Source organism: Chiloscyllium punctatum, chromosome 1 (genome assembly GCF_047496795.1).
Source record: "Chiloscyllium punctatum isolate Juve2018m chromosome 1, sChiPun1.3, whole genome shotgun sequence".
Classification (NCBI taxonomy): Eukaryota; Metazoa; Chordata; class Chondrichthyes; order Orectolobiformes; family Hemiscylliidae; genus Chiloscyllium; species Chiloscyllium punctatum.
The window spans coordinates 125,480,064-125,502,321 of record NC_092739.1 but is presented as its reverse complement, the minus strand read 5'-3'; the positions used below and the strand labels follow the sequence as shown (position 1 = coordinate 125,502,321).

Genomic DNA, 22,258 nt, shown 5'->3' with positions numbered 1-22,258 from the left:
CCAGCCTTCCAGGCAACTGAGCTAATTGACCCATTCAAAAAAAAATTAATTGTAATATAAAACATGTAGATAACATTCAAAATTTGCATTTATTTTTAGGATTAGATTTGGTCATATTCTGTTGAAATCTCATATGTTAATGTAATGTAGTAATTCACTTTGTTTTAATGAGACACATGCACATGCATATTCAGATGGGTTCTTGATTTGTAGAGGGATCAAGGGTTACAGGGAGAAGGCAGGAGAATAGGATTGAGAAACATATCCACCATTCGATCGTGGCTGAACACACTAGATGGGCCAAATGACCTAATTCTGCTCCTCTATTTTATGGTTGAATCTGACCACATCTTTAAAATAGCGTTCAAAGCTGTTCATGTACAATGAATGAAGTTGAAACGTAGATACTGTGAACTAGGTAAGTCCAGTAGCAGTTATGCACATGGCAAAATTCCATGAATAATAAGAGAAAGATGAATGACTATTCTACTGTTTCTGATCATTTGTTCTTGTGAAACAATTTTGACATTCATTAATGTGCTGTAATGCTTATTTCCACTTCGTAATTTGTAAGCAATGTCTGCATTCCCACTTTACAATTCCTCTGCAGAAATCTTAGTTGTCATTCTGTATATTGTATGCACCCATTTAAATTTGCGGCCTGTATGTTTACCTTACTGACATTAAACCTGGCGGTGTTTCAAAGCTTATGATGTTAGGAACTACATGTTTTAAATTTAATATAGCTTGGAGCTCCATTTCCATTAACATTAATTATTTCTCTCTAGTAATGTATTTTCTGAGGGAATTTCATCTGATGTGAAAAAAGGAGAATGTTTCTTTTCAGATGTCTTTCTCTTTTGAAAATGCTATGCTGGAAGGTGCAATTATATACCAGATAGTCTGCTAGGTTTGTCAGTTCAATGATGTGGAAGGTTTTTTTTCATGAGATCAATGACTTCCTGTCATTAGACAATACAGAGACTTTTAGAGCTGTGGCTTCCTTTGAGAAATTTTATATATTTCAGTTTGTTCAGTTTTTATTTAATGTGCATCCTTTTGTTTAACAAATCCAGTAAATTTTAATTTGATTTGATGTGCATTTGGAATATTCTTCAAGATTTATGATTTTAAAATACAAAACTCCCCAAAGAGATTACTTTAAGACACATAATATATAGTGCCAAAGATTTTTGTTTATGCTGCCAATGAGTTTCATTTACTGTGTGTGGAATATTGCCATTTAAAAAAAATTTATTCATGAGATGCCACTGGCTGGGCCAGCATTTAATGTCCATCTCTAATTACCCAGAGTGCAGTTAAGATGCAACTACACAGCTGTGGGTCCAGAGTCACATGTACACCAAACCAGTTATGAATGGCAGATTCCTTTCCTAAAAGGACATTAATTGGATTTTTGTAACAACTGACAGTGGTTACATGGTCACCATTAAGCTAGCTTTATATTCCAGCTATCCATATCTGCCCAGAAGATTAGCCTGTGGTTCTGGATTAGTAGTCCAGTGACAGTATCACCAGTTTACTATCTCCCCAAACCTTTTGTTAGCAGCTTTGATCGATTACATTTTGTACCAGTTTCCGCTGTCTGGGATTAAGCCAAGACTGAAGAAAGTTGTATGGAACCTTCTGTCTGGGTCATATTTCTTGTCTTTTCTGTATGCTGTAAAATTGAATAGTTTAACTATTTGAGACACACTGCCTCAGTGCAAGCTAAAAGTCCAAAAGTGTGGACTGCTATTTCAGTTGATCTGATTAATATTGTATTTGTATAACCAACACATTGATCCCATATTCCACTTTGGTTTTAACTACCTTCTATGATGTAGAAAGGTTACAGATGACACCAACTTGCCTCTTCCTGTCTGGCTCTGCTTCCCATTACATGCCCAGCCTAAAATAGTTTTCTCATATCGTGGCCCTTGTCACCAGTCCTGCTTTGGTTTCTCTCTCTACTTCTTTGACATCTCTTCTTTCAAGCTCTTTCACCTCATTTGGTTGCTTTTAACTTTCAATTAAAGTTCTTGCTGCTGATAAAATATCTGTTGTGGGCAGCACGGTGGCACAGTGGTTAGCACAGCTGCCTCACAGTGCCAGAGATCTGGGTTCAGTTCCCGCCTCAGGCGACTCTCTGTGTGGAGTTTGCACATTCTGCCCTTGTCTGCGTGGGTTTCCTCCAGCTGCTCCAGTTTCCTCCCACAATCCAAAAATGTGCAGGTTAGGTGAATTGGCAAGGCTAAATTGCCCGTAGTGTTAGGTGAAGGGGTAAATGTAGGGGAATGGGTCTGGGTGGGTTGTGCTTTGGCGGGTCAGTGTGGACTTGTTGGGCTGAAGGGCCTGTTTCCACACTGTAAGTAATCTAATCTAATCTCAATTTTCCCGAATTTCTCCCTGGCAACCTTCTTTAGCCTTTGCACTAGCAACTCTTCATCTTCTATAATTATATCTTTAACTTGGTTCCCCTTGCTTTCTATTCTTTAAATTCACTCCCCTCCTGACCTTCCTAAATCTTTCCCTCCATATAAACACTCTGACTCATCATCACAACCAAACCTTTGCCCTTATCAATTGCAGTGATCTTGTTGTTCCCATTGGCCTCTTTGTTGACAAAGGTATCTTTGTCCATTTCTTTTTGTATCATTTACCATTTATTGCACCCTACTCTCTTTCAATCTAGCTTTTCGCCAGTCTCCTCTGTTGCTTTCTCTGAGGTCACCTGCATTCCTCTTAGTTCCTGCTCCCTTGACTTCATTCTGATTGTGGATTAGTGGTGCTGGAAGAGCACAACAGTTCAGGCATTCCTAATGAAGGGCTTTTGCCTGAAACGTCGATTTCGCTGCTCCTTGGATGCTGCCTGAACTGCTGTGCTCTTCCAGCACCACTAATCCAGAATCTGGTTTCCAGCATCTGCAGTCATTGTTTTTACTTCATTCTGATTGGACCACCTATTTCCTTTCCTGATTCACATTTTAGCTTACATTGTACCTTACACTGTAGTCAGTTCTTTACCTGCGACACATATCCACTGCCTTTCAAAGCATTATTGCCTTGGACCGTAAGATGTCGTGGCAGAAGTAGGCCGTTCAGCCCATTAGGTCTGTCATTCAATGATAGTATGGCTGTTCTGATAATCTTCAACTCCACTTTCCTGCCTTTTCCCCAAAAATTCTTGAATTCCCAATTGATTAAAAATCTGTCTAACTCGGTGTGAAATATACTGAATGACCCAGTCTCGCTAGGCTTCTGTGATACAGAATTCAACAGATTCACTACTCTGTGGGAAGAAATTTCTCCTCATCTCTGTTTTAAATGTGCAATCCCTTACTCTTAGATTATGCCTTCTGGCCTAAGACTCCCTGTCATGCACAAGGACTTCCAAATCTGTCTGTAGTGTAGCTTTCTGCAGTTTTTCTCAATTTAAATAATATTTAGCTCCTTTATTCTCCCTGCCAAATTGCATGATCTTGTGTTTTCCCACGTTATGTTCCATCTGCCAAGTTTCTGCCCACTCACTCAACTTGTCTATAACCTTCTGTAGATTCTTTATAAAATAAACTTTAGAAACAGGAGGTTACATTCCAGGGTGTTAGTGGAAGTAGTTGAGGTTAAGTCATAATTTTCCATAGCTCTGTAGCATCGGCAATTGTACCCATTAGAAAATTGCAAATTTCACTTCTATGCATCAGCATGGAGAATTCTCATGACTATAGACTTCATTACAGGAAAGTTACTGGAATTACGTAGGATCAGAGTAGTCCATTCAATAAAATTATTTTCCTCCTCCACTTTCCAGCCTTTTCCCCATAACCCTTGATTCCCTTACTGATTATAAATTACCCACAGCACACACAACTCTGTTTCCTATTATTTCTAGTTAGTCCCCTTTGTCAGTTTCTTTACATACGCAGCACTCGTAGATTGTGGCTTTTTCTCCAGCATCTGCTTCTTGGAATGATGTTCTGCCTGGTTCCATTTCAAAATCTTGTCAGCTGACTTTGTGGACTTATGCTGTTGCCTTGGACACCTTTTTCATTTCAGTTCTGTCTCATTCTGTTTGTCTGTTCATTAGTCAATGTGTTCTGTGAAACACTCTAAATCTCTTCTGGCACATTTAAGATTATCACTCTGAGCTTTCCCCTTGCTTCTGTTCAGCTGAGTGGCATTTGCTTGCTGTTTGTGATCTATGAAGCTCTGGACCTTTAGTTTTGCCATTGCATTGGATTCTCAAACTAATTTGTCATCTTGATGTGGGGATTGTGCTATTGTAAAGCCTTAACATTACTTTTGTGAGTTTTGTTTTTAGATCACTGTGGTGAGCCAACTTGCACAGGTCTGTGAAAGTTATGAATTTGCATGGTGGTATGCACCTTGGGCTGAATCTAACCATATTTTTACAGTGGGTCTTTCTCATTGTGTTCATGATAACACTCCATGAAGCCTAATGATTTCTTGAGCTGTGATCCCAAATTTGCCTCATTAACTACTGGCCATACCTCTATGGCACCCTTGATGGTAGCTTGATTCTTCCACTCGCTTGTAACAGGAAGTATTTGTCACTATCAGAATATTCCAGAATCCTTGAGGCCAGTGCCACCTTTAAAAGTCTGTTGTGCACCTGGTTGAGCTCCACCAGTTTGGTTCATGATGTGGAGGTACTAGTGTTGGACTTGGGAGGACAAGATCAAAAGTCATACAACACCAATAGTCCAACAGGTTTATTTCAAATCAGCAGCTTTCGCAGCACTCACCCTTCGTCAGGTCTGGTTCATGACAGCTGCTCAGGACATAGTGGATAAGTAGAAAATGGTGCCCTGTTTTTTGGACGAGGTGCTGGTGGACGGTTATGAAAAGGGGCATGATCTCTCCCCAGAACCGGCAGAGGAGGCCTCGGCACTACATTCAGCCAGATTGATCTGAGATTGCCAACTGTATCAGTGTCTGTCTGTCTGTCCCTCTCTCTCTCTGTCTCTGTCTCTCTCTCTCCTCACCTAGCCACTCACTGCTCCCTCCCACCACCTAACTTCATAAGTGTAAATGGCACCTTTTTCTGAATAAGGGACACTGGACTTGAGATATCAACTTTGCTTTCTTTTCACAGATGCTGCTGTGCAGATCCTGTGTTTCTCTAGCAATTTCAGATTTGTTTGTTTCAGATCTCTAGTTCTGCGTTTTATTTTGGAAATGTTACATCCTGGTCATTTGTAATGTATTTTAAATAGCTGGGCTCCAAACACTGATCCTTGTGGTACCCCACTTGTCACTGCCTATCACTTGGAAAAAGATTCATTTATTCTCACTCTCTTTCCTGCCTATCAACTAATTTGCAAACATGCCAACATATTACCCCAAATTCCATGTACTTTCATTTTGCCCAGTAACCTCTGAAGACTTTTGATAAAGTCCCACTTAATCAAAAGTCTTCAGAAAATCCAAGTATATAAATATCACACTAACTACTTCTCCCTTATCTATTCCACTAGTCATATCCTCAAAAAACTCCAGTAGATTTGTTAAGCATGATTTGCCATTCAAAAACATTCTTTTGTGAAGACAGAAATAAAGTATGTGCCCTATTCTTCTGCCACTTCTTTCTTGCATATTAAAATTTCCTTGGCTTCTGATTGTAAGGGATTAATTTTTTCTTTCTTTACATATTTATAGAAGCTTTTATGGTAAGTTTTTATGTTGCGTGAAAGTTTATGGCCATATCCTATTTCCCCCTTTTAAACTGCTAATTCTCTTTCGTTGATTTCTAAAATGTTCCTAACACACAGAATTGCTGCTTTTTCCGGGCAATTTTATATATCTCTTGTTTGTTCTGATACAAACCTAATTTTTTTAATCCATCATTGAATCACCTTTCCTATCTTAGTTTTGTGCCATACAGATTAGATTACATTACAGCGTGGAAACAGGCCCTTCAGCCTAACAAGTCCACACCGACCCGCCGAAGCGCAACACACCCATACCCCTACATTTACCCCTTACCTAACACTACGGGCAATTTAGCATGGAATGAATAATTGTTGTAATTCATGCATATGTTCTTTAAATACTAACAATTGCCTATCCACTGTCAACCCTTTTAATAAGATTTACCAATCCATCCTTGCCAATTCCCACCCCATACCCTCATATTTCCCTTTATTTAGATTCGTGGCCCCAGATTTAGATTTGACTACTTCACTCTCCATCATAATTAAGATTTCCATCATATTATGGTCACTTTTTCCCCAAGGGGCCCCACACAACAAGATTGTTAATTAATCCTTTCTCATGTTACAGTTCCCAGTCCAGGATAGCCTTTAGTTTTAGCTGTTCTTCAATGTATTGGTCGAAAAAATATATTGCATGGACTTTCTAGGAAATCCTGTTCTGCAATACCATTGTTAGTTTGGTTTGTCTGACGTGTTTAGAAATTGAAGTCAGTCACAATTCCAGTTGTTACCCTGATTGCATGAACTTCAGATTTCTTGTTTCATGCTTTCCCTGTGGGCAGGCAGTGACTTGTGGGGTATTGTAAGGATTGGTGCTTGGATCCCAGCTATTCATCACCTATATAAATGACCTGAATGAGAGAACCAAATGTAACATTTTCACATGTTTATAACTTCTTCCAGAGTCTTCCCTTCCCTTAGCAAGTAGTGCTTTTGTATGATTATCTCAGAGATAAGAGATCCTTCTGTCATTGATGAGATCACCTTTCAGGAACTCAAATTCATGGGATTCTGCAAACTATGTTATACAGTCCAATGTTCCCTCCAAGCTGCTTGGTTGTACAGTTACTTGGAGGTCCCATGCATGCTCATTGATGGTGTGCCGGTATCAAAGGTTTGTGCAGCTTGGAATATAGCTAGCTTTTACCTTTAACTCTAATATTGAACATATACCATTCATAAGTTATGTTCACTTGGTGTTCAAAGTGTGCCTTCAAGGCTTTCAAAATTTTTGTTTTTGTTTTCTGTTTTCCAAAGAGATTATGGTTGGAACACTTTGTATTGATACACATTAATACAGTCAGAAGAATAGAGAAATATTTTTTGATTTATTGTCACGTTTACCAAGGTACAGTGAAAACTTTTGTTTTGCATGCATTATAGGCAGATCGTACCAAACTAAGTGTAATAGGATAATTCAGGATTGGGTAGAGTGGTATTGTTGGATTGGACAAGATTATAAGGAGGGAATAGGCACTGAAAGGATTTAAACACAAAAATTAGAATTTTAAGTAAGTGGCGTTGGGGTCAGTAAACGTTTGACAATGTCAGTGAGGACAAGGGCAATGGATAGGCAGAACTCTATATACAATAGGACCAAGTATTTCATTTTTTTAAAAATATAATGTGAGTTAGATTATCTTAACACCAGTGGTTTCTGGTTCTGCTTTATAAACAGAATGTTTTATCAAGAGTACATTGAATTAATTTTGTTTAGTATTGAACTCTCCTATTGAAAATCACTATAGTGGAGAATAACACTATCTGATTAATTTGATAATAGACCATGTTGTATTTGTCAGTAAATCTATCAAAATCCTTCCCAAACTACTTTAGCAATAACCAGCAATCACTAGAATTGTGTTGGTGTCCTTTATGCTAGTGACCTTACATAATGAAAATCAGAGCAAATTGTTCACTGCTCATTGAAATTGAAATGTGCAGTATTCTGGTGAGATCCCTATCTGCAATCTCTGAGTTTGGAACCTTGTGAATGATTTTTTAATGGTATTCTACTTTCATATCAAAATTTTATCATGGGCTTTGTAATGATCAAGATGTCATCTCAACACCACTTTCTCAAGGGCAACTCTGAATGGGCAATAAATGCTGCCCCAGCCAGTGATGCCACATTCCCATGAGTAAATTTAATAAAAAAAGTTCTCTGTGTTACTGATCTAGGAAACATAACTACAAATAAATGCAGTTGTGCTAAATTCTGTGTAAATAACTAAGATTATGGTCAAGTTGCTTTACTTAGATCTGAAAAATAACCGATAAGCAAGCTTGTTAACGGCATCAATAAAAGTAGAAATGGATGGAAAAGCAAATATCCCTGACTCAGATGTGGTGCCAGCTCTGAATATCTGAAGAAGTAAGACATGAGAAAGTTGACGTCAAGACAATAATTGGATCAAATTCAACACTAATGCTCCTGAGAGAACTTGGGAGTCAAAGGGATAGTTTCCAATGGCTGAAAATATAGCTGTTCGACACACACAATTGTAGGAACATAGTTTCTTTCAACTTAATCAGCCCATCTCCCATTCAATTAGATCGTGGTCAATCTGTACCACAGCTCATCTTAGTTACCCTTGTGTACATTACTTGATAGCCTTATCCAACAAAAAATTTCAGTTAACCAGAATCCACAGCATTTTGAGGGAAGAAAGTTTTAGATTTCCACTAGCTTACATGTGAAAAATGCTAATTAGTTTCACCCCTAAATGGCCTTGCTTTAATTTTAAGATCATATTTTTCTCATTCAGGTTTCTCCAACAGGGGAAACAGTTTCTCTGTATTAACTGAAATAACTCCCTCATCATTGACATCTTGATTTGATTACCGTTCAACCTTCTAAGCAGAAGGATATAGGAACCATGTTTATACAACTTGGACTCTTATTTAACCTTTCAACATTCCTGAGAGTCTATTACTGTACCCTGCCAATGCCAAGTATATCTATCCTGAAATTTGGTGTCCAAAACTCCACAATGATTTTGACCTGACCCTCTAAAGAGCAAAGCATAACTTGCTCACTTTTGAATTCCAATTTTCCTTTACATTCAGACCAACATTTATTGGGCATATTTGATCACATTTTGTAGTTGTGCGCTAGCTTTTGGGATTTTCTGTAAAGTTTTGAGCAATTTAATTAAGTCTGAAATTAGAGTCTTCAATCTGCAGGAAATAAAGTCCATTGGTTTGACTGGGGAGAGAGCAAAGATATGTTGGAAAACTTATTAAATAATATGTTAGTAGAAAGCAATGACAAACATTTTAAGAAGTAATTCACGATTTCCAAAAAAAAAGTGAAAATTGGCTTAAGTGTTGTGAAAAAAAAAGTTAAAGATAGCCCTTATTCCAGATTCAAGTGCTAGATGGTCGCATTATAAATTTAAAAATTGAAAGTGCTTGTGAAACCCAGCAGGTCTGGCAGTAGCTGGGGCCAGAGACACAAATCTAACATTTCAAGTCCAATGCTACTGTTCTTTGGAATTGAAGAAAGGTGGAAATGTGATGGGTTTTATGCTTTTGAAAAGGGCTTGGGGGATTGCGGGGACAATAGCAAGTGGAATAAAGGGAATGGCAGGAAACATTAGAGGGTGACGATGATTTGAGATCAGAGTCATAGCTGTAGAGATGTACAGCACGGAAACAGACCCTTAGGTCAAATTCGTCCATGCCGACCAGATATCCTAAATTAATCTAGTCCCATTTGCCAGCACTTGGCCCATATCCCTCTTAACCCTTCCTATTCCTATCCTGATCCAGATGGCTTTTAAATGTAATTGTATGAGCCTTCATCACTTTGTTGGAGAGCAAAAGGCAAAAGATGTGGCCATGGTTATAGAGAAGGAAACAGCTTGGTCTTTAATAGGTGTTAATAGCAGAGTATAGGTTGGTTCTGACTGTAAGCAACACCACGAATAAGATGCGCTCGTTAGTGGGTTTCGTGGTCTGAAGTGGTTGTACTTAACGCTGAGTCACGGATACTGTAAAGTGTCCAATAGGAAAATCAGGTGATCTTTTCCCAGCTTGCACTTTGCTTTACAAGGATACAAGAACTGGCCAAAGATAGAAATCCCCTACACCAGACAGACACGCAGACACGCACCCACTTATACACACACAAAAACCCACATGCACACATACACATATACATTTGTGGGGTGAATTTGTACTTGCAGAGTTACATTGTACTTTGCTCAAAAACTGCATGAATCCACGTAAGACTCTGTTAACTCACTTTTTAGATTTGAATCAGTCTAAACATTATGGCACAGACAGGGAACATATGGGCTAACACCTTCAGCATCCCAGCATCTTATCTGCACTGACACCAAGTTACAGTTAACCTGAGAATGTAACTTTTAAAAAATACTTTTGTGATTTACATATGAAAGAAGTTAAACTATCATAGAGTCATAGAGATGTACAGCATGGAAATAGACCCTTCAGTCCAACCCGTCCATGCCGACCAGATAGCCCAACCCAATCTAGTCCCACCTGCCAGCACCTGGCCCATATCCCTCCAAACCCTTCCTATTATATACACATCCAAATGCCTCTTAAATGTTGAAATTGTACCAGCCTCCACCATATCCTCTGGCAGCTCATTCCATACACGTACCACCCTCTGTGTGAAAAAGTTGCCCCTTAGGTCTCTTTTATATCTTTCCCCTCTCACCCTAAACCTATGCCCTCTAGTTCTGGACTGCCCGGCCCCAAGGAAAAGACTTTGCCTATTTATCCTATCCATGCCCCTCATAATTTTGTAAACCTCTATAAGGTCACCCCTCAGCCTCCGACACTTCAGGAAAACAGACCCAGCCTGTTCAGCCGCTCCCTGTAGCTCAGGTCCTCCAACCCTGGCTACATCCTCATAAATCTTTTCTGAACCCTTTCAAGTTTCACAACATCTTTCCGATAGGAAGGAGACCAGAATTGTACAGTGGCCTAACCAATATCCTGTACAGCAGCAACATGACCTCCCAACTCCTGTACTCAATACTCTGACCAATAAAGGAAAGCATATCAAACACCTTCTTCACTATCCTATCTACCTACGACTCTACTTTCAAGGTGCTATGAACCTGCAGTCCAAGGTCTCTTTGTTCAGCAACACTCCCTAGGACCTTACCATTAAGTGTATAAGTCCAGTTAAGATTTGCTTTCCCAAAATGCAGTACCTCGCATTCATCTGAATTAAACTCCATCTGCCACTTCTCAGCCCATTGGCCCATCTGGTCCAGATCCTGTTGTAATCTGAGGTAACCCCCTTCGCTGTCCACTACACCTCCAATTTTGGTGTCATCTGCAAACTTACTAACTGTACCTCCTTATGCTCGCATCCAAATCATTTATGTAAATGACAAAAAGTAGAGGGCCTAGCACCGATCCTTGTGGCACTCCACTGGTCACAGGCCACCAGTCTGAAAAACAACCCTCCACCACCACCCTCTGTCTTCTTCCAATAGATGAGAGACTCAACATACGCTCAATGGTATTTTTCAATGTATAATTTCAGTTACATCACACTGTTAACTTTTGCTATAAATTCTGTGTCTTACAATTGTGTCCTCCACAACCACCTGAAGGAGCAGCGCTCTGAAAGCTAGTGCTTCCAATAAACCTGTTGGACTATAACCTGGTGTTGTGTGATTTTTAACTTTGTACACCCCAATCCAACATCGGCATCTCCAAATCATATGATAGAAATGTGAGAGAGCAAGTGGTGCATTGGAAAGGCAAGCAGCTGGAGGGTCAGGGTCATTCTTGTGGACTGAGTGGAGATGTTTTGTACAGCAGTCACCCAGTCTATTTCATCTTTGCAGTTTACACAAAGCTGCATCATGAGCATTACGGGCACACAGTCAGTGTGAGGAGGACATCAACAGAGTGAGTCAGGCTGAGTAAGTATATCTAGGAATTTGGTTCAAAGTGGGAAAGAAGTGCTTGAAGTATGGTTTACTGGAAGAAGTAATCTTAATCAAGCATCGAGTGACAAGGTGCTGAAGGGCAAGAAGGATATAATTCTGCAAAGTTTACATGAATTTCTGAAAGAGAAATATTTTTGATAGAACTGTTAAGAGTTTTTGAGGCAGCAGCTAAAAGGGGGAGTCAGTTTGCATAGTGTAATGAGATTGTCAAGTATTTAAATGAATAAATTATTGTACAAAATTAAGACTCATGAGGCTGGAAGATAATCAGTTAGCCTGGATTAAAGTTTAGTCAATGGATAGAAAACAAAGAGCAGGGTGAAACAAGTTATTTCATTTTGACAATCTGTTATATAGGCTATATGCCAACTTCCTTCGCTAAAAGACATTAGTGAACCAGATGGATTTCTATGATGATCACCATTAGACTCGCTTTTTATGCCAAATTTTTATTGAATTTAAATTTTATAATCTGCTGTGGTGGGATTCAAATGCATGTCCTCAGAATATTGGCCTGGGGATCTGGATTACTAGGTGAAAGTGGGTACTGCAGATGCTTAAGATCACCACTTCAGAGTGGTGCTGGAAAAGCATAGCAGGTCAGGCAGCATCAAGGAGCAGGAAAGTAGATGTTTTGGGCAGTAGCCCTTCATCAGGAATGAGGCGGGGAGCCTCCGGAGTGGAGAGATAAATGGGAGGTGGGAGGGGCTGGGGAGAAGGTAGCTAATAGTGCAATAGGTGGATGGAGATGGGGATAAAGGTGATAGGTCGGAGAGGAGGGTGGACCGATTAGTTGGGAAGATTGGCAGGTAGAACAAGTCATGAGGATGGTACTGAGCTGGAAAATTGGAACTGCGTTAAGGTGGGGGAGGGGAAATGAGGAAACCAGTGAAGTCCACATTGATGTCCTAGAGTTGAAGTGTTCAGAGGTGGAAGATGAGGTATTCTTCCTCTAGGCATCGGGTAGTGTGGGAGTAGCGATTGAGGAGGCCCAGGACCTGCATGTCCTCGGTAGAGTGGAAGAGGGAGTTGAAATGTTGGACCATGGGGCGTGTGGTTGCTTGGTGCAGGTTTTCCGGAAATGTTCCCTAAAGCGTTCTTTGTGGAAAGTGGATAGAGGTGGTAAGGGAAATATATCCCTGTGCTGGGGTCCGTTTGTAGATGGCAAAAATGTCGGCAGATATACGGTTTATCCGGAGGTTGGTAAGGTGAAAGGTGAGGACCAGGGTGGTTCTGTCCTTGTTGCAGTTGGAGGGGTGGGGTTTGAGGGCTGAGGTGCGGGATATAGATGAGATGCATTGGAGGGCATCTTTAACCATGTGGGAATGGAAAATTACGGTCTTGAAAGAAGGAGGCCATCTGGTGTGTTCTGTGGTGGAACTGGTCCTTCTGGGAGCAGATACAGCAGAGGCGGAGGGATTGGGATAACATTTTTGCAGGAGATAAGGTGGGAAGAGGTGAAGTCCAGGTGGCTGTGGGAGTCGTTGGGTTTGTAAAAAATGTCAGTGTTGAGTTGGTTGTCATTGATGGAAATGGAGAGGTCCCCACTACCAGGGATATATTTCCCTCCCCACCCCTTTGTTTTCTGCAAACTGTTCCCTCCGTGACTACCTGGTCAGGTCCATGTCCCCCAACAAACACCCTCCCATCCTGGCACCTTTCCCTGCGACCGCAGGAATTGCAAAACCTGCGCCCACAGCTCCCCCCTCACCTCCATCCAAGACCCCAAAAGAGCCTTCCACATCCATCAAAGTTTCACCTGCGCTTCCAGTAATGTCATTTATTGTATCCGTTGCTCCCGATGAAGCCTCCTTTACACTGGGGAGACTGGATGCCTTTTTGCAGAGCGATTTAGGGAACATCTCTGGGACACCCACACCAATCAACCACACCACCCTGTGGCTGAACATTTTAACTCCCCCTCCCACTCTGCCGAGGACATGGAGGTCCTGGGCCTCCTCCATCGCCACTCCCTCACCACCCAATGCTTGGAGGAAGAACGCCTCATCTTCCGCCTTGGAACACTTCAACCCCAGGGCACCAGTTTCCTCATTTCCCCTTCCCCCACCTCACCCTAGTTCCAAACTTCCAGCTCAGCACTATCCTCATGACGTGTCCTACCTGCCAATCTTCCTTCCCACCTATCCGTTCCACCCTCCTCTCCGATCTATCACCTTTGTCCCCACCTCCATCCACCTATTGCACTATTAGCTACCTTCTTCCCAGCCACACCTCCCCTCCCATTATCTCTCTCCCCCCCCCAACAGAGACTTCAAGCCTCAGTGCTGATGAAGGGCTCCTGCCTGAAAAGTCGTTTTTCCTGCTTCTCATATGCTGTGCTTTTCCAGCACCACTCTGATCTGGATTACTAGTCTGTGCATTACCAGCATACCACCGCCTTCCCACAAGGCATGCTACTGCATCCGGATTTGAGTTATAATCTAGGGATAACTTTAATCATAAATTTTTCTTCCCAACACTCACGCTCCCTCACTTACCTCACCAAGGTTCTAAAGTATGCTTTAAATATGATGACAAGCATTTTAAGAAGTAATTCATGATTCCCAAAAAAATGTTCCTTTGACGTATAAAAACAGATTTGTGCGCTGGAAGATTCCAGTGGTGGATGCGCCGCTTCTGCCACAGATTGTGATCTGTTTCATAAAGTTGATTGGTCTGTTATAAGTATTTTATCACTGACTGGTTGAGATTTGAGTTTCCATGGAGTCTAAGAGTCAATTAAAGTAGGCTTCTAAATAGAAGTGCACCAAACAATGGAGACAAAGGTGAATTACTTTGAAGGGCTTTTCTCTGTTGAAAATGGTTTCAATTTACCAGAAAATAATTGAATAATTATGCATTGAGTGCTACTAGTCCTGGCTATTATCTGCCCTTCCGTTCAACTAAGGTCACCCAACAGAAATATTATCAGGTGTCTCTTTGCTTTCCCACTCTCCAGCACCATTTTTATAGATGCCACTGACCTTGGATTACGTATCTAGAGTAAGGTCTGTATTCATTGTCAGGAATGCAGGAGATTGGAATTCAATTTTGGCAAGTTGTACAGAAGACACCTATCTGACACCAATAGTTTTATGGCACTAGGAATGCTGCTCTTTAACTGCACGGCATGTTTAAGTAAGTGGAAACTTCTAGTACCATTTTAATTAACAGATTTTCTTAGTGCTTTGTAATAGTGGCTTTCTGTCCTTTTGCCTTAATCTTTGAAACAAGATTGAGTGTTGGAATGGCTGGGTTGGACACGACATATTCTGCTTGGAGTGTTAGTGTAGACTATCAGTTACTAGAAAAATGAATCTGCAAACAAAACAATAAATTAGAAGGAACATGAGTTTAACTCAATGGAAAAAGATTATAAAACATCAACTCAGCAACTATCTTGAGTATAGTTGTAGTGTGTACTTAAATCTGGTACTGAATAGTGCTGCATAAGTTTTTAAAAAATAATTGTTACTTTTAAAGTAACAAACAGAAGTACAGATATATTGAGATACACTGCTAAAGCAATGCTTTCTGGTAACAATGATTTGATTTGATGGATTTATTTATTGTTATGTGTATTTTGCTACAAAATACAATTAAAAATGTTGTATAGTATCGCCACTCTCCAGCGCCTCTTAACACATTAAAAAAATGTAGGAAGTGGTTCTAATGGATCCCACAGCATATTAATTTCAAAATCAAGCATATTAATGGAAACTCTGGGCCAGTCTTGATTTGGGAGATTGGACAAATAACCTGGATTTAAGTAGAAAATGTGCTGTATCGCTGGAATGCTGAAAGAGCTTTGTACCACCCTTAACTTTGTGATTGGATCACTAACATCCCTGAATCTGAGGCTAATGAATGGCATAGAGTATAAAGCAACAAATGCAGAAGCTTACTGCTGTTTAGATTTAATTAGCACTCTGTGGCCCTCAAACACACCGATTGGGTATGCAGTTTGTAGCTCAATTACTTGACAATAACTAGCAGAAGATTTCATGTTTAAGTTTATAATAAATGTAAAGAACTGGTTTCATTTCGAGGAAGATCTATTCTTTGAAGTGAGTAAGTTATGTCACAGACAGAATATTTGTGCTCTGTTATTACCTGTAATTCATATGTTTGGTATAGAAGCAGGTGTGTCCTTTTACCCTTAAAGTGTATATTTCAATTAAATAATTCAGCAGTTTGATTTCATGAGCTTAATAAATGGTTATTTATTTTTATATCCTTGCACAGAATTAGTACATCTCCCATTCAGTCTACATGCGTGTACGCACACACATATACAGTGATTGAATACAGTTAAAGTTAGTGCACTGACGCACATTATAATTAATTCAGTCTCTAAATGATGATGATTTCTGTCTCTCACCTTTGTTTTCTTGAATGAAGTTTTTGGTGAAAGTTGAAGAGGAATCTTGTTTTAAAAATTACAACAGTTTATGCAGTTTCTTGTCATTGAGTATCTCAGGAGTTCATTCACAGGTGAACACAGAAACTGGAAGAGGTTAAGTACTCTAGCTGCATGATGATTTGCAGCTAGTTACACAGTCTGATTCTTACATTGGTTGATGATTTATGACTCTAATAGATGTGCCTGAAATCAGCTGTTAGCTGATCTTTTAAATAGATAAAATGGGTCTTTCTCACCATTTGGCTTTTCACAAGTTTCAGGTCTTTCCCAAATAAGTTGTGTTTAGTTTTATTCCATTTCTTGTGTTTTTGATTAACACTTTGAGGCCCATCTATTCTGGTTTGGCTGAAAGAGGTCATTGTGATACGACATGAATTTGATAGCAGCAATTCTCTTCTTTCGCATTACAAACACAGCAACAGGCAATCTGGAAATGCAGTAGTCTTTCAGATGTTAGCTCATCCTCAACAATGAGATATGTGAATTCAATAGCTAGCTAGTCATATCTAGACTAACCTGTAGCAATATTTTCCAGAGACTTGATACTGTCTGTCGTCCAAATGCCAAAGATGGCAAGATTTGCGACAACCACTTTAACAAATTAGTGTCTAGTTTTTAAAAGTATTGACTGAAAATTCATAGCATGATATGCCTATACTGGATGTGATGATTCAGTGAGCAGGAACTGATGCATCACAGCAAATACCTGTGTCAATTCCTAATCCTGACATCACAAGTGCGTATGTAGAAGATGTCCTTCAAAGTGTCAACTTTTGTATTTAAAAATCTTAGAAAAATTGCTTTATTTCTTCATCAGCTGGACTCCTATTGTACACTATTTGTATCTACTTTGTCAAAGATGTCCTACAACATAAAATGGGAATTTTTTAAAATCAATTTTCTCACTGAGGTTTCTATCTTTTTTCTGGTGGAAAAGAGGTTACTGATAAGGGGGAGGTTTTAATGCATGCTTGGTGTGTTGCACAGTTGTCAAATATTCTATTTTAAAATGTTTGTAACTGTTCAGTCTCAAGTTAACAAGAGAGAACTGGGGTGAAGTTTTGTGGGTGAGTAGAGGTCTCAACAGCTTGCAGGAGGGTGCGAAGGACCATGGCTTTGTCCCTTCTTGCTCGTGCCTGATGTATCTTGTGTTGCTTAGGTACTTGATAGAGGATGGCAGAACTTCCGCTCAGACCAAAGGCCTTGGGCAGAAGAGCTGGCTGCCAAGAGTTTCCTGATGGTGGGAGTCTGGTCTCTCTATTCAACAGCTGCTCTGCCTGCAGGTGGTGGCTGCTGCTGGCACAATACCTAACCGAGGCCTAGGTTCAGGGCTGGATCCAAACATACAGGTGAATGATAGCGATAAAAGGATTTTGAGTGTTGTGGGAGGTAGGAGGAGGTGTTACTTGGGAAGAGTCAGCCACAGGGCAGGGGGTATCGCACTAAGCGCACTCACCTACCTTTCCTGATGCATGGTCTCTGGATTTGGGAGAAGGACCCCCATACCCACCTGGGAACTTGGAAAGAAGGGAGGTGATGGCCTAGTATATTATCGCTGGGCTGTTAATCCTGAGACCCAGGTAATGTTCTGGTGACCATGATTTGAAAGCTGTCACAGCAGATTGAGGAGTTTGAACTCAATTAAAGATAAATTTGAGATTAAGACTCAAATAATGACCATGAAACAATTGTTGATTACCAGGAAAAGCCCATCTGGTTCACTAGTGATCTTTAGGGAAAGAAACTGTCATGAGACTTTAGATAGAAATCTTCAAATTGAAAATCATCTTATTTACCTTTTTCAATGCATCCCACCTCTACAGCCTACACCAGAAATTATCTTCAGTTAATGTAGCTCATCAGATGCAGATACCTGCGAGACTGGAGCACTCTTCTGGGAGGTTCAAAAAGATATGGGAGACAGGGTTTTAACACTGCTCTTAATGTATTTAGTTGTGGGCCAGTTTCAAGAACTCTCTCTCACATTTATCTATCAGAGGAGGTGGAAATATGCTGGGGCTTCCAGCTATGCAGTGCCTTTCTTGGCCTGATCAAGAAAGATCTATCTTTTAAAGCGCAAGGAACTGCTGATACACATTTTGAAATTGCTGGTTAGTCCTCACCTGGAATACTGTGTTCAATCCTGAGCACTATACTTTAGAAAGAATACTTTAGAAAGGAAGGAGGGTCTTCAGGTTCGCAGAGGCGTTTTACTAGAATTGTACCAAGAATGGTGGCCTTCATTTATTTGGATAACTTGGAGTAGTTGACTGTTCTTCCACCTTGAACAAGGATCAAATGTAACACTTTGTGAACTGTTTTCATGCACTTGATCTTACTGTGTACAAACTCAAAATCATGTTTTTTCAACCGGCTTGCAGACATACAGTACACATCTATATTATTTGGTGTTTACTTGCTAATGTCATTGCTGGAATGATTATCTTAATTTCAATCAGTAGGATTCACATTGACTCCTAAAAGCAATTGCTAATGACTTTGGTAGAAAGGTGTCCCTGTGCCAGTTGCATAGCAGTAGACTACAGTTTAATAACTTATTGTGTTGGATCAAAATGGCAATATTATTGGCTTGAAATCCCTGAATATTAAATAACTAGCTTTAAAGCTTGCGACTCAAGATTGTGTTTTAATGGTATGTTGAGCAGAATGTCAAATCACTGATTAAAAATTTGAATGATAGTGTATGGGTCTTTTAAAATGATTTGAGCTACACTGAATATGTGTGTTTGGGGAAAAACAATAGCAAAAGTGGCATTTCCAGTAAGAAATTTGTTCCATCTTAGAGCTGGATAAATTGAAGATACTTGAACACTTAAAAGATTGTTATGAGGTCATTAAGAGAACCCTGACATGATGATACAAGTATGTATATGGGGACAGCAGTGGAGGAGGGAATTTAATCTAATCTAAATTGTGCAACTCAATACAGATCATAATTTCAACACGTGTATATACACGTGCATACATATGCCCGCAGATCTCTTGCATACCTTAAATTACAAAGCCAAACCATGTTAAAACATGGCTGTTGAGATTAAAAACATTTTATCTCAAAATAGTCTCACATTTGTTCGCCTAAACTTATATTAGTTTGGGCCATAAAATAGCAATAAACAATAAACCAATGACTTTACATTTGAGCTGGTCCTTGGGTTTTCTTCCTTACAGAAACTGTTTTACAACCAAATATAATCAAACAAAATATAATGTAATTCCTCACTTGCTTAATCAAGTCACATTATTGTACATTGAAAAATAACTCAATCCTATAGTGCCACTACTGACAGAAGGGTATCATTACAGGAAAAACAAAGTTGCACGGACAGTTTCCACTAACATGGAAAATTTATGATTGGCAAAATTGACAAAACTCTGACAATAGGAACATTGATTTTTATAGATGGGATATATGTGCAGATGGAGTGTGTTTAACCTTGTGCTCTGATATATTCTGTTTACCTGTTTCTGGAATCATGAAATGGAACAAATGTACGTACCTGTGTTACGGAATGTGCAAAAAATGTATTTACTTTTTGACGATCTGTACCTTTGAAGAATGCCATAGTACAGTGTATTGGTGAGACCACACCTTCAATACTGTGTGCAGTTTGGACTCTTCTTTTAATGAATGAAGTAAAGGCATCAGAGATGGAATGGCTATTTTATACAACAAGCATGCAGCATTGCTTTCTTCATATTCGCAACTAGTCTAGTTCCACCAACCTATTGATCCAAAACTGTATTCTGTGTCTTAACAGTGAACAGGTCCTTTTCCTATATTGTCCCACTGTTTTCTGACTGACATTAGCTTCTGTTTGGTCAGGTAGATTTTGATGTTAAAATTCTCACTTTTGTTTTGAAATGCCTCAAATGCCACATCCCTCCATATCTCTGTAACCTCCTCGAGACCCTGAGATCTCTACACTTTTCAATACTGGTCTATTAATTGCATGTTAATCGTTCCTCATCTGTGGCAGTTAATGTGCATTTGAACATTTAGTCGTTCAGTTCTGCACATCTGAGAAGGTTGTTGTGGCACACTGTTCCTGTCCCTACCTCTGGACCCATCTGCTCCAGAGGTCTGTAGTAATATTTGAATGGGTTGTTTGGAAAGTATCTGCATTGAGTACTGTCACTCTCACAGAATCCCTAGAGTGTGGAAGCAGGCCATTTGGCCCATACTGATCTTCTGAACAGCATCACACCCAGTTCCTTTAACCCCACATTTCCCATGGCTAACCCACCTAGCCTTTGGACTGCGGGAGGAAACCAGAACACCTGGAGAAAACCCACACAGACACAGGGAGAATGTGTAAACTCCACACAGACAGTTGTCCCTGGTGCTGTGATGCAGCAGTGCTAACTACTGAGCCACTGTGCTACGCACTACTACCTGTCGATGTGTGTTTAGTATTCATTTATCTGAGACACAGCCATACAGAGAGTCATGCTTCTTTGTTGTCACACAATTGTTGCAATTTCATTGAGTTAACTGGCATTCCTGGCTGACAGGTCACACTTACATGCTCCTGCACAGAAAATCCATATGTGCCCTTAACCAGGATGCTCACTTGAAATTCTTGCAGAGTGCCTAACTAAAAGAAAGGAAAATTTAAAAAAAAAGCTGAATTTTTTTTTCCATGTGGACGATTTTAAGTGTGACTTCAATTGGGGATATTTGTTTTGAATAGAACTTTGAATGAAGCTATGGCACATCTTCATGCTGGCTTTGAGGGACAGCAGAGATCCTTATTATGATAATTTACAGTTAATCTAGAAGTATATGAAAATTACTCTATTGGAATTGCTTTTTAGCACTTAACATGGAATTCACCTCACATTTCTAGCAGTATATTGCTGCATTGTGGCTAATATTGTCTCTGTCAGATAATAACATACTGGTATCCTATTGAATTTTCTCAACTTGTGCAACTATGTTTTTCAGTCAAAAGGGTAATAAGCATTTGTTGTGTGATTGAAATTCTATCTATAAAGTATTGTGCTTAATCCAATGTGGATGAGCAGGACCCTGTATTTATGTGGATAGGCAATGCTTTGTGTCAGCAGCATCAGTCCATCATATAATTTGTTTGGCAATAAAAGAAAAATATCTCTTCATGACAAGAAGCATGACCCTAGTTTAATGTTGATTTAATGACTGTTGTGGAGGATATTTGCCCATAGACCTACTGTCTCTTTTCTACTGGGAAAGGAAAAGAAGTGTGTGCAAAAGGCCAGTTAGTAATTTCATATAATTTCTTTTTGTAAAGCACTGTACTCTGACATACAAGTCTCATTCTATTCACACTGCTGTAATTTCTGAATGAGTGAAATTTGTCCTTTTGAGTGTAGCTTGATTTTTTAAAAAAAAGAATGAAAATACTTTTATTCTGCACCTGAGTTTTGAGCATATAATGCATAATAATATTTCAGTTAGTTTGTGCTGGTCTCTCAGTGGTGCTACCTTTCAGAAAAAAACATTCATCTCAGGTCTTTTCTGCTTTGTCAGGTTGAACTAAAAGGTCTAATGGTCCTATTCAAAGCTTGAGCCAGTATTCTAATCAAGATTTATCTCTCAACTAACATCACTGAAATAGATTACCTGGTTATTCATTAGCACTTTCCTGTGTTCACATTGGTTGCTGCATTTCCCAACATCGTACTACTGACTTCACTCCAAGACCTACTCCATTGACTCGACAATGCTTTGGACTATCCTGAGCTCATTAGGGTGTTGCAGATGAACCTGCTCTTTCTTTTTCTTATTTTATTCTTCAATAGTCATTAATTTTATGACAGGCTTTTGCTACAAGTTCTTCATTTCAATTAGCAACCTTCGTTTGAACTTCGAACAAAAATTGTCTCCTTCTGTCCAATTGTTAGTCTGAAAAATAAAGACTTACATTTGGGGTTGTATTTTAGAGATTTAGATTGTCCACACTTCTGGTCGAAATGATTTTTTTTCAAATGTTAGCTCTAACATGTTTCCAAAATTAAATTTTTCCCCATTGGCATCTAATTTACATTTCAACCATTAAAGCAATTGATGTGGGAAAGCAGTCAAATTGTCTGTGTGTAAATGACAAGTAAACTACATGATTGATGTGGAAAGGTGTAAATTGATATATTTTGCTTTT

At 39.5% G+C, this 22,258-nt stretch overlaps 1 protein-coding gene across 9 annotated transcripts in view; it reads left to right on the top strand.

Moving 5' to 3' along the window:
• znf532 (zinc finger protein 532) overlaps nt 1-22,258 on the top strand; it is a 226,786-nt gene that overhangs the window by 95,567 nt on the left and 108,961 nt on the right. The window lies entirely within an intron of this gene.